The sequence below is a fragment of the Hordeum vulgare genome, chromosome 5H (genome assembly GCF_904849725.1).
Source record: "Hordeum vulgare subsp. vulgare chromosome 5H, MorexV3_pseudomolecules_assembly, whole genome shotgun sequence".
In the NCBI taxonomy this organism is placed as follows: Eukaryota; Viridiplantae; Streptophyta; class Magnoliopsida; order Poales; family Poaceae; genus Hordeum; species Hordeum vulgare.
Window position 1 is genome coordinate 242934070 of NC_058522.1, and position 12665 is coordinate 242946734.

Below are 12665 nucleotides of genomic sequence, written 5' to 3' on the forward strand. Positions count from 1 at the left end.
ATAGGCCTTCTCCAAATCAATGAACACCATATGAAGGTCCTTCTTTTGCTCCTTGTATCTCTCCATCAGCTGCCGTACCAAGAACATGGCTTCCATGGTAGACCTCCCAGGCATGAAACCAAATTGGTTTTTGGTCACGCTTGTTAACCTTATTAAGCGGTGTTCAATGACTCTCTCCCATAGCTGCATAGTATGGCTCATCAGCTTGATTCCACGGTAATTAGTACCACTTTGAACATCCCCCTTGTTCTTAAAGATTGGTACTAAAATACTTCGCCTCCATTCTTCGGGCATCTTGTTTGACCAAAAAATGAGGTTGAAAAGCTTAGTTAGCCATACCATCGCTATGTCTCCAAGGCCTCTCCACACCTCGATGGGGATACCATCAGGACCCATCGCTTTGCCTACTTTCATCCTTTTTAATGCCTCCTTAACCTCACACTCTTGGATACGTCGCACAAAGCACATGCTGGTATCATCAAAGGAGTCGTCTAGCTCAATGGTAGAGCTATCAACCTCTCCATTGTAAAGGTTGTCAAAGTACTCCCACCATCTATGCTTGATCGCCTCATCCTTCACAAGAAGCTGATCATCTCCGTCCTTGATGCATTTGACTTCACCGACATCCCTCGTCTTCCTCTCCCTAATCTTGGCCATCTTATAGATGTCACTTTCGCCTTCCTTAGTGTTTAAACGTTGGTAGAGGTCCTCATACGCCCAACCTCTCGCTTCACTCACCGCCCGCTTTGCTGCCTTCTTCGCCACCTTATACTTCTCTATGTTAGCTACACTCCTGTCCAGATATAGGCATCTGAAATAGTCCTTCTTCTCCCTAATAACCTTCTGGACCTAATCGTTCCACCACCAGGTGTCCTTAGCTTCCCTTATACTTCCCTTGGTCACCCCAAACTCCTCTACAGCGACCTTCAGCAAGAAGGTCGCCATACTCGTCCACATCAAGTTTGCATCGCCTCCTTCCTCCCAAGGGCCCTCCTTAATGACCCTCTCCCTGAAATCCTGGGATGCCTCCCCCTTGAGCTTCCACCACTTCGTTCTAGCGACTTTGGCACACTTATCCCATTGGACACGAATCCTAAAGCGGAAGTCAGCAACCACAAGCTTATGTTGAGGGAAAACACTCTCTCCAAGTATCGCTTTACAATCAATGCAAGCGCGTCTGTCTTCTCTTCTAGAGAGGACAAAATCAATCTGGGTAGAGTGTAGACCACTACTGAACGTCACTAGATGGGATTCTCTCTTTCTAAAGAGGGTATTAGCTACAACCATGTCGTAGGCTAGAGCGAAGGTCAGGACATCTTCTCCTTCTTGGTTCCTGATGCCAAACCCAAAGCCCCCATGCACCCTTTCAAAACCTGTGTTAGATGTACCCACATGGCCATTGAGGTCTCCTCCTATGAAGAGCTTCTCACCAATAGGTACCCTCCTAACCAAGTCCTCCAGGCCTTCCCAGAACTCCCTCTTGGTGCTCTCATTGTGGCCTACTTGCGGGGCATACACGCTGATAACATTGAGGACTAAGTCCCCAACTACCAGCTTCACAAGGATCATTCGGTCCCCTTGCCTCTTAACATCCACAACTCCATCTCTAAGGTTCTTGTTGACCAATATGCCTACTCCATTCTTGTTTGAAGTTGTCCCCGTGTACCACAACTTGAAGCCGGTATCCTCCACCTGCTTCGCCTTTTGTCCCTTCCATTTGGTCTCTTGGACACATAGGACATCAACACGCCTCCTCACTGCCGTATCAACTAGCTCTCGTAACTTACCCGTCAGGGACCCTACGTTCCAGCTACCTAAGCGTATCCTCCTAGGCTCGGCTAACTTCCTTACCCTCCGCACTCGTCGAGTCAAATGCGAAGACCCTTTCTCATTTTTCACTACACCGGGGCGTCGGTGCAGCGCGCCACTAAGGATGCGGCGACCCGACCCTTGCTCACTTATCACCGTATCCAGATCAAGATACGGCGCGCCACCAAGGGGGTGACGGCCCGGCCCTTGCCCATTTGACAACACACCCGGGTTCCGATGTGGCGCGTCGCTAAGAGGGTTACGCCCCAACGAGTTTCCTTTGGGTTTCATCTCCATAAGAGTGGCTGGGTTTTTCACGTTGTCTCGCCACGCCTATCACAACGCTCCTCCTTTACCCGGGAATGATTATACCTATCTTTCTGCAAATGCGTTTGACAGATATGCTCAAAATGTCTCCTTATGGTAAGTACATGAAGAATATTGTGACTAATAAGAGGAGGATACCTGTGGTTGAGATTTCCACCATGCTCGCTAATTAAACCTTCAAGGGTGGAACTCCTAAGAAACTAGGTGATCCCGGAGTGCCCACTATACCTTGCTCCACTAAAGGAAACTACGTTAGAACTGCTTTATGCGACCTTGGAGCCGGTGTTAGTGTTATGCCTCTCTCTCTTTATCATAGACTTGAATTGGATAAGCTGATACCCACTGAAATCTCCTTGCAAATGGCCGACAAATCAACTGCTTTCCCTATCGGCATTTGCGAGGATGTGCCTGTTGTGGTTGCTAACGTTACTATCTTAACGGACTTTGTTATCCTGGATATTACCGAGGATGATGCCATGGCGGTCATCCTTGGGAGATCCTTTTTAAACATAGCAGGCGCTGTTATTGATTGCAACAAAGGCAATGTCACTTTCCATGCCAATGGTAATGAGCATACGGTGCACTTTCCGAAGAAACAATATCGAGTACATTGCATCAATGCTATTGAAAAAACTTCATCGATTCTTATTGGCAGCTTTGAATGCCCTATACCTACTGTTAAGATGAAGTATGATTTGCTTGTTGGGGATATGCACATCCCCATTGAGGTAACCTAGTGACTATTCGAAAATTCTCCGGTTTTATGCGATTCAAAAAAAAGTTTGTCAAGGAGACTTGATCAACCTCATTGACGGATTTCTTTTGATGACCATGAGATGGATGAATCTAGGAGTCACAACCCTATGTTCCAAACATTTACTTTGGGTTGTTTAGAAGAAAAATGATAAGTTTAGCTTTAGTATTTTCTGTTTTCTGCTTCTTGCGTCCCGTAGAAAAGTGTCCCGAAAATAAAACTTCTTCAAATGCCCTGAAAATCAGGTATGATTTTTTCTGGAATTTTTGAAAAATTCTGAGATTGAGAGCTAGTCAGGGGATGCACCAGTGGGCCACAAGCCCAGGAGGCGCGGGCACCCCCCTGGCCGCGCGTACCAGTCTTGTGGGGCCCACGTGGCCCCCCTCAACTTATTCCAGCTCCCATCTCCTTCTCCTACCTCTAGAAAAAATCATTCCACAACTCAAACATGTGTTCTTGCTTTTCTTGCTGCGTTTTTCGATCTCCTTGTGCAAAGCCCCATTCACCAAACTGTTTAGGGGAAATTGTTCCTTGGTATGTGATTCCTCCATTGGTCCAATTAGTTTTTGCTCTTGTGCCTTATTTGTTGTGTATTATTGCTGCCTTGGTGACCCTGTTCTTGAGCTTTGCATGTTAATTTTAGTTGGTGCCAAGTAGTTTTGATGCATGATATAGCCTCTAGGAACTTGTAGGAGTAGTTTCTATGAGTTTCGTTGAGCCTTGTTCACTTTTCCCTTGAGTCACTAAAAATTTATGAAATTTTCAGAGAAAGAAAAATGAAATGATGAGGAGTTTCCTAAGAGGCTCTTCAAGTCATGACCCCTAGGACGATGAAAATGAGAATAAGAAACCCGAGTATCCGGTCCCCCGAGTTGCAGAAGTTCGAGCATGCAAGTGGCCAAGCGATGTGTTCTTACGTGTCGCCGGTGTTTATGAGGATTTTTATTACTTGGTGGAGAACGCATGCCTTACCGCATTCGTTGAAGATAAGTGCCCACAATACCTCCTCCTCACTAATATTTTTGTGCAAAGCTTTAATTTCTATCCAAGGAAGAACCCTCCTATGGTTGAGTTCAAGTTATATGATATCCCCCAGCGCATGTCACTTCAGGATTTTTGCAATGTCTGCAAATTACCTTATGTTGGGGATATTCATAAATCTCGTCCATGGGACATGGAGGCTTTCATTGATACTATTTCTGTAGGAGAGGAGAGAGGAGTATCTTGTGCTAGAGTTGCTAACATACATTTTGCCGTGCTTCGATACTTCTCATTATTTGTGGGAAAATGTTTGATTGGTCGTGGGAAAGCTGGGGCCCTTAGCTCCAAAGATCTTGCAGTTTTGCGCGAAGCCCTTTATAATGATAAAACTTATAGCTTCGGTGCTATAGTGGCTCAACGGTTGAACACGAACCATACTAAAGGTGATGTTTATGGAGGTATCTATGCTACCCGTCTTGCTAGACCTATTGAGATACCTATTAGACTGCACGAGGATGAAGAGATGCTTCTTCCTGAGAGATATCTAGATTATGATAGCATGGTTCGCCATGACTTTCTTGACAAAGATATTAATAAGAGGATGATTTATAACTTGGTATTTAGTCAGGGTACTCGTGAGACTATTACTTTGCCTGCTCCTTCTTTGTTCAATCTTCATCTAGGCAGGTACAATATTATGCCCTCGGACATCTACGTATATTGGGGCATAGCGCCACCACAGGCGCTCGTGCCCGCGCTACCAGTCGAGTACGAGACGCCAGGTTATCAGTGGGAGCCAGAGGAGCTCACCCAGCAGTGGCAGCCTCAGTACACTCTGGAGTACCCCGGAGACGGTTACTTCCCACCTTGGGAGTAGACCAACTTAGGACAAAAGCCTAAGCTTGGGGGAGTACGTGTCTCTCACCGACTTTATATTCTTGCTCACGCTTTCACTTTGATAGTCGGTGTTCACACCTTGCCACTGTATCATCCATGCTAGTTTATTTCTTTTTCTCACTTTCTTCTCGTGTGTTTGTTTAGATTGAGAAAACCCACAAAACACTACAGGAATCAGCTTCTTTGCCGTCTGCCATCACAGACGGCAAAGACTAAATCCCGGACGGCAAAGAGAATACCACAGACGACAAAGAATCTCACGGCCGGCAAAATTTCTGCGTCAGCCTACGACGACATAGGACCTTCTTTGTCGTCTGTCCCCCCAAAGTGGACGGCAAAGCTCTTTGCCGTCAGCTTTCCATAGGAGCAGTCGGCAAAGTGCTCGAGACGGCAGCCGACAGGCGTTGCCTCCGTTAGGGGTTAACGGAGGCTTTGCCGTCTTCCTCCCCCTTATTGTTTGTCGTCTGCCTCCCCCTTATTCTTTGCCGTCTGCTCCCCCTTATTCTTTGCCGTCTGCCTCCTCCTCCTCCCCCCCCCCCCTCCACTATTTGTCATCTGCCTCCTGCTCCCCCCTCCTCTGTGCCCTCTTCTTTGCCGTCTGCCCACCCTGGAGGCAGACGGAAAAGCGCCTATATAGACACCCCAGGATGCACAGCTGGGTGCCATGTGGCACCTTTGCCATGTGCCAGCTGATGGCACAGGTCTTTGCCATCAGCTGGCAGACGACAAAGAGCCCATATAGTACCTATTTTTTTAGTTTTATATTATTTCACAGCACACACACATATATATATATATATATTACAACATATTTATATAATTCACCACACATATATGATATATAGTTCACCACACATATACTTGCCAACACATATATATAATTCACCACACATATATGATATACATATAAATCAATGTACATCCCCATATATCGAAAGAACCAACATACAAAGTATTGCACTGTTTATCCATATATACATATACATATAGTTCGACATTGTTCATCAACTCAAATGAAAACTAGATGATATACATATAAAGTTCATCGATCGACATTGTTCAACTCCATGAATGCCAGCTTCCATGCATGTAGTATATCCAATCTGCAAAAATGTGAATAATAAGAAAGCCAGAAGAAGAACAAAATATGATGTTTTTGAGATAATTATGTCATTTTTAGTGGACAACAAGCTAAGAATATAATATTCATGAGCTAACCAAGGATCTCATGCCATTTTTAGCTTATTATGGCATTTTGGAGCAAAATGGGTTAATTATGTTATTGTTGGGGAAATTAAAGCAAGGATAATATGAAAGAGGAGAAGAAAGAGGAGGAGGAGGAGAAGAAGAAGAAATCAAGAAGGAGGAGAAGGAGGAGGAGGAGGAGAAGGACTAGAAGGTCCTTGGCCTTCTCCTCCTCCTCCTCCTCCTTCTCCTTCTTCTCTTCTTCTTCTTCTTCTTTCTTTTTTTTCATTTTTCCTATTTCTTCTCCTCTTATCCTCTTGTTGGAGCTAAATGATCTAATTATGTCTTTTTTGAGCTATATGTGCTAATTATGCCATTTTAGAGGAAAACAAGCTAAGAATATATTATTCATGAGCTAACCAAGGTTCTTATGCCATTTTGAGCTTATTATGGCATTTTGGAGCTAAATGGGCTAATTATGTCATTGTTGGGGAAATTAAAGCAAGGATAATATGAAAGAGGAGAAGAAAGAGGTGGAGGAGGAGAAGAAGAAGAAATCAAGAAGAAGGAGGAGAAGGAGGAGAAGGAGGAGGAGGAGAAGGACTAGAAGGTCCTTGGCCTCCTGTCACGCCCAAGATGCGACCCTATCCTCAATTTGGCACGAAGGCCTCGTCAGGGATAGAAGTGCATCTCGTCGTGTCGCAAGAATGGATATCTTTACAAGGACATGTACTGAAAAGAAGAGATATATATACAGAGTTGGCTTACACTCGCCACAAGCTACATCAGAGACACATCAGTACATTACATAATCATCAAGAGTAAGAGCAGGGTCCGACTACGGACGAAAACAAACGAGAAAAATAAGAACGACGTCCATCCTTGCTATCCCAGGCTACCGGCCTGAAACCCATCCTAGATCGATGAAGAAGAAGAAGAAGAAGCAACTCCAAATGAACAATCAACGCGCTCGCGTCAAGTAACCTTTACCAGTACCGGCAACTGGTGTTGTAGTAATCTGTGAGCCATAGGGGACTCAGCAATCTCATTTCCAAAGGTATCAAGACTAGCAAAGCTTAATGGGTGAGGTATGGTTAAGTGGTGAGGTTGCAGCAGCGGCTAAGTGTCGGGACCCCGATCCTAAGCCATAGGAATCCAGCCTGTAACACATCGCATCCCTTTGCGGTCTCACGCACGGTTAACTCCACGGCTGCAGCCTCACCTTAGCCGGGACCGTTTGTGTCTTTGGACTCACGAATGCAATAGTGTCGCTAGTATTCCAATGTCAAAGAACCCGGATCGACATGTCTAGTCATAAACCAAAGTGGCAGTACCGCACAAGGACATGCATACATGACCCAACAAAGCAGGTGTCGGTCACCAGCGTGTGTAGACGAGTCATAGCAAGCTACAAGGACTCCATTACATCGCGTGACATTTCCCCAAAGGGGACAGACACAGCAGCTAAGAAGGACACATGCCGGTCAACCAATGTGTTCGGAGCAGTAGCGAACTACCAAGGCTCATTGGATCACAAAGGGGCATTTCCTTGTGAGGAGTCCTACTAAAGTCCATGACTAGGTAATCGAACCCCATACATATCAAGTACGACACACGTACGCATGGCATACCGATATGTATAGATACACCGATGGCATCACAACATAACCATAAACATACAAGCTTTATTTAAGAGGCTCGGAAGAGCCACACACATAATATTACACATTAAGGGTCTCACGACCCATAATAGCAGTCATTCAGTTACAAGCCAGCGAAAGAGTTTAAACTGTCTGAGTACAGACAGGGCAACTAGAAGGCACATGGCCTGACTATACTACAGATCCAACGTAGAGCCAGATCGTAGCTGGGACACCAGCTACTTGTCGTCGTCGATGTCTACGAAGAACCCTCCATTAGGGTCATTAGCAACCTCTGCAACATTTATTAAGCAAACATGAGTACGAAGGTACTCAGCAAGACTTTAGGATAACTATCTACTCATGCAAAGTATCAATAAGGTATTGTGGGGTTTCATGCGGAAAGCCAGCATTTGACTCGTGGCTAGACAATTTTCTTTTTTAAATAATTTTGACAACTTGATTTCTCGCACACGAGTCCACTAGCACCACAAAAATACACCATCGTGGAATCATTTCGTCTCCATACGGAAATGCCGTCCACGACACTCACGCTTATCTTGACAATTTTATGAGTAGCCATTGAAGTTATCTATGAACGACATATGTCTCCAAGTAGTCCATATCCGCGGACGCGGCTATTCGAATAGATCATAACCCTGCAGGGGTGTACTTCGTCACACACGCTCTCGCCACTTATCGCCATGTGCACGTCATGCACCTCGGCAACCTTCAAGCAGAAGCCCAGCGAGGTAGTCGGCCACGACCGTTAACCACACTAGTACCTAGTCCAGGTTTATCGCCTATCTGAGAGTAACCCGTACGGAAGTCCGGCCGAGGTTTCCGCCACGGCCTCAAACGATGTGCGCAGGGTTCCCTAGCCCACCATCCGGGTGCCACTTGGTACACCGTGCCACTGCCTACCGCATCACGGCCCACCTCTCAGGTCAGCACCATGCACGGCCTCCAGCATTACTATAAACACCAGAAACTACTTGCAACTCCTGGACCGAGTACTAAGCGATTAATAAGTCGAGAGGGTCAATTAAGTATCCCAACGTGTGGTAGTATCTAGTCTTGGATTAAATACACGGAACTCGGTTCCTAAGGACGGTTCCATTGAAACAACCCGCCATGTACTCCTACACAGCCTTTCAACGGTACCTTTACCAAATCAGGTTCAACACACAACCTTTGCTTACCGAACACATTCTGACAATTCTGTTCATCTCCCAGATGACAGACCATACACAACTCTAAGCATAGCATGCATAACAGGATAAGGCACAACATAGCTCAAGCAACTACCAGGTATGCTAGGTTGCAAGGTTCGGCTATTTACTGTGACAAGGATAGGGCATGCAAAGGAAGTGGGTTCAACTAACGTGGCAAAAGCAGTTGAAGCATTTGATCCTAATGCAATAAATAAGTGCAGGAGCAAGAACATGGGATTTATCGGGATGATCAAAATGGTTGCTTGCCTTGTTGCTCAGAGGAGGGACAATATCCGTCACACGGATATTCGGTGGAATCCGGGGGTGCGGAGCCTACCGAAATGAATGGCAACAATCAATAACAATCATATGCAAACAAGATGATGCATGAGCATGGCATGAGAATGCAAGGTGATATACTAATATAATTACCATGTATTAGGTTTGAAGTTGATTTGAATCACATTCAAATATCAATTCAAACGAGGTATTCTCGGATACCGATTTAATTGATTCGACCTGATGCTCAGATCAACTTGATGTTAGCATGCATGAGATGTCATGTTAAGGTACTGGTTTGTTATTAGAACCATGTTTGATCATGTCAAACAAGAAGAAATTTAAATACTTTTCATATTCTATTTATAAAGTATTTATAAGAATTGACTTATTCATTAATCTACATGTTTGGGTTCTGTAACTTTTTCAAACATGATTGAAAATAGCATATTCAGATTCCTTGAATTTTTCTGATACTTTTTCATATATAAATTATTTTCATTGGAGTTACAGATTAATTTCTATGAATTTTTCAAGTTTTAAACATTTCTCGAATTATTTTTATACTGGAATATACTTTTATTGCATCAGCATGACATCAGCAGTCCATCTGGCCGTTGAAAGTCAAACCTGACCAGTGGGACCCACTGGTCAGTCTCTCTGGTCAATTTTAGATTAGGATTAATCTTATGTAGTTAATTAAACTCACTGGACCCACATGTCAGTGTCTTATTTATTAATCAGGTTTATTTTTATTATCTCTAAACTATCCAGAGGCTGGCCGCACCCGTCAGTGGCTCAGGCCAGCCGACATCCACCGGCGGCGAGGTCGTGCTCGCCGGCGGGGAGCCTCCGGCGACCACCAGAATGGCGGAGGGGGTCGGAAACGGCACACAGGGGGCCAAACGCTGCGCGGAGAGCACCAGAAGAACGACACATCTCCCGCAGCTCCATTTCTGCACTTAGCCGGGGCTGATCTGGCGGGAGATGACGCCGGCGACGAGCTTGGCGGCGGCCAAGGCTCGGGCGTCATTGAGGTCATTGATTCAGAGAGAACTACGCCCGGTTCTTAGGTCCTACAGCATCTACACGACGGCCTGAAGCTGCTGGTGCCCTCGGAAGGACGAGGTGAGCACCGGAGGGCTACCGGTGACGAGCTGCAACGGCGGATCTTGTCGGGCTCCGGTGGAACTAGGCCTTGAGGAGGGGATCGACGGGGAGATCTTAGGGGAAATGACCGCATGCTCACGGGGAGTGCAGTGGTGGCGCTAGTTTGCTCGGGGACGGCGTGGAGAGGGAGAACGTCGGCGGCGATCTTCGGTGACCCGAGGAAGAAGACGACAGCTGCTCGTCGATTCACTGCATCTGGGCGTCGGTCTCGTGGCTAGGAAGCTTCAGGGGGTTGCGGCGGAGCTAATGCGTGGCTTAGAAGGAAGGAAGGTCGGCTAGAACGACGACGAGCTCGAGCTCTGCTCGGGCTCCAATGGCGGCAGAAGGGGGGAGGAGAGATCCGAGAGGAGGGGGAGAACTGGCGCTGGGAATGGATAGCCACGGGCTCGGGGAGCTTATCCCTGGCCTTGCCAGCGCGAGGCGGCGGCCAGGCAGGCGCACAGGTGTGTGGCCGCGCTGGAGTACGCGGCGGCCACCTCCTGCTGCCCACTGGCGGGGAGGAAGACGACAGGAGTTGAGATGGGCCGGGCCGGCTAGGCGACAGGTAAGAGTTTTCCATTTTCTTTGTGTTTTTGTTTCTGTTTTGCTATTTCACTGATTTTCTATTTATTTCAACTCCCAAATAAATTGTAAAAACTATGTTAAGCACCCTAGAATATTTGTTGGAATATTTCCAACCATTTCGAGAGTTTTCAACATTTTTGAAAATTTAAAGTTTCTGATTTCAAATTTAAAACTTGAAACCAGTAGCTTTTTGCATTTATTTAAAATACTTAAAGTGTCAAGAAAATGGTATTCTTCATTGCTCATTTACTTTCATGATTTATCAGAAAGTTTGAACTTTTCTTGAGGCCATTTTGGATTCATGGATTTTAACTAGTTTGAGAATTCCTTTATTTAAAGAAGTGGCTAGGGTTTTTGAGCTTTCCTTCATCACTTCCTTTGTTCTTGTTGAAATTTTGTTACATGCAATGCAAAGAAGACATGAGCACAAGACTAACTTGCTTAAGGTGTCAGGGATGTGACAACTCACCCCCACTCAAAAGAATCTCGTCCCGAGATTTAGAAGTCGTCGGGAATAATGCAGGATACTCAAGTCGGAGACGATCCTCTCTTTCCCAAGTTGCCTCCTTTTCAGAATGATTTGACCATTGAACTTTAAGAAACTTGAGGTTTCGACGTCGAGTGGTACGCTCAGCTTGATCAAGAATACGCATGGGGTATTCTCGGTATGAAAGGTTATCTTGGAGATCAAGCGTTTCGTGGTCCACTTCACGGATAGGATCCGAAAAGCAACGCCTGAGTTGCGAGACGTGGAAGACATCATGAACCTTGGAAAGATGCGGAGGAAGTTCCAACTCGTAGGCAACTTCTCCTCGTTTGCCAAGAATGCGAAAAGGACCAATGTAACGAGGAGCCAACTTGCCCTTGATACCGAATCGATGGGTACCCTTCAAAGGTGTAACCCGAAGGTAAGCCTTCTCATCAACTTCAAAGGTCACAGCCTTATGGTGACGATCATATTGGCTCTTTTGACGAGACTGGGTTGTTTTCAACTTTTCACGAATGATGCGAACCTGCTCTTCTGCATCCTGGATCATATCCGGGCCAAAGAGTTGCCTCTCTCTGGTTTCTGACCAATTAAGAGGTGTTCGACATCTTCGTCCATAGAGAACTTCAAAAGGGGCTTTGCCCAAGCTTGATTGATAACTATTGTTATAAGCGAATTCGGCGAAGGGAAGGCATTTCTCCCAATTCATACCGAATGATATAACACAAGCTCGGAGCATATCTTCTAGGATTTGATTCACTCTTTCTACTTGACCACTTGATTGGGGATGGAAAGCAGTGCTAAAAGATAAGTGAGTCCCCATGGCATTCTGAAAACTTTCCCAGAAGCGAGAAGTAAAGATACTTCCACGGTCCGAGTTAATCTCCAGGGGAACACCATGAAGAGACACTATTCGGGAGATATATAACTCTGCTAGCTGGCTAGCTGTTATACTCTCACGAACAGGAAGAAATGAGCCACTTTGGAAAGACGGCCAATGACCACAAAGATAGCATTATTTCCTTTCTTGGTCTTGGGAAATCCGGTAATGAAATCCATGCTAACTTTATCCCATTTCCATTCAGGAATAGCTAGAGGTTGAAGGGTGCCAGCAGGCCTTTGATGTTCTGCCTTAACTCGACGACAAACATCGCAGTTAGCAACAAACTCAGCAATTTCTCTCTTCATCCTAGTCCAACAGAACCTCTGGCGTAGGTCCTGATACATCTTAGTACTACCGGGATGAATGGTGAGAGGAGAATCATGAGCCTCCTTCAGGATCAATTGCCGCAGACGTTTGCTCTTGGGAACTACTAAACGGTTTTGGAAGAACACAACACCTTTCTCATTGATGGAGA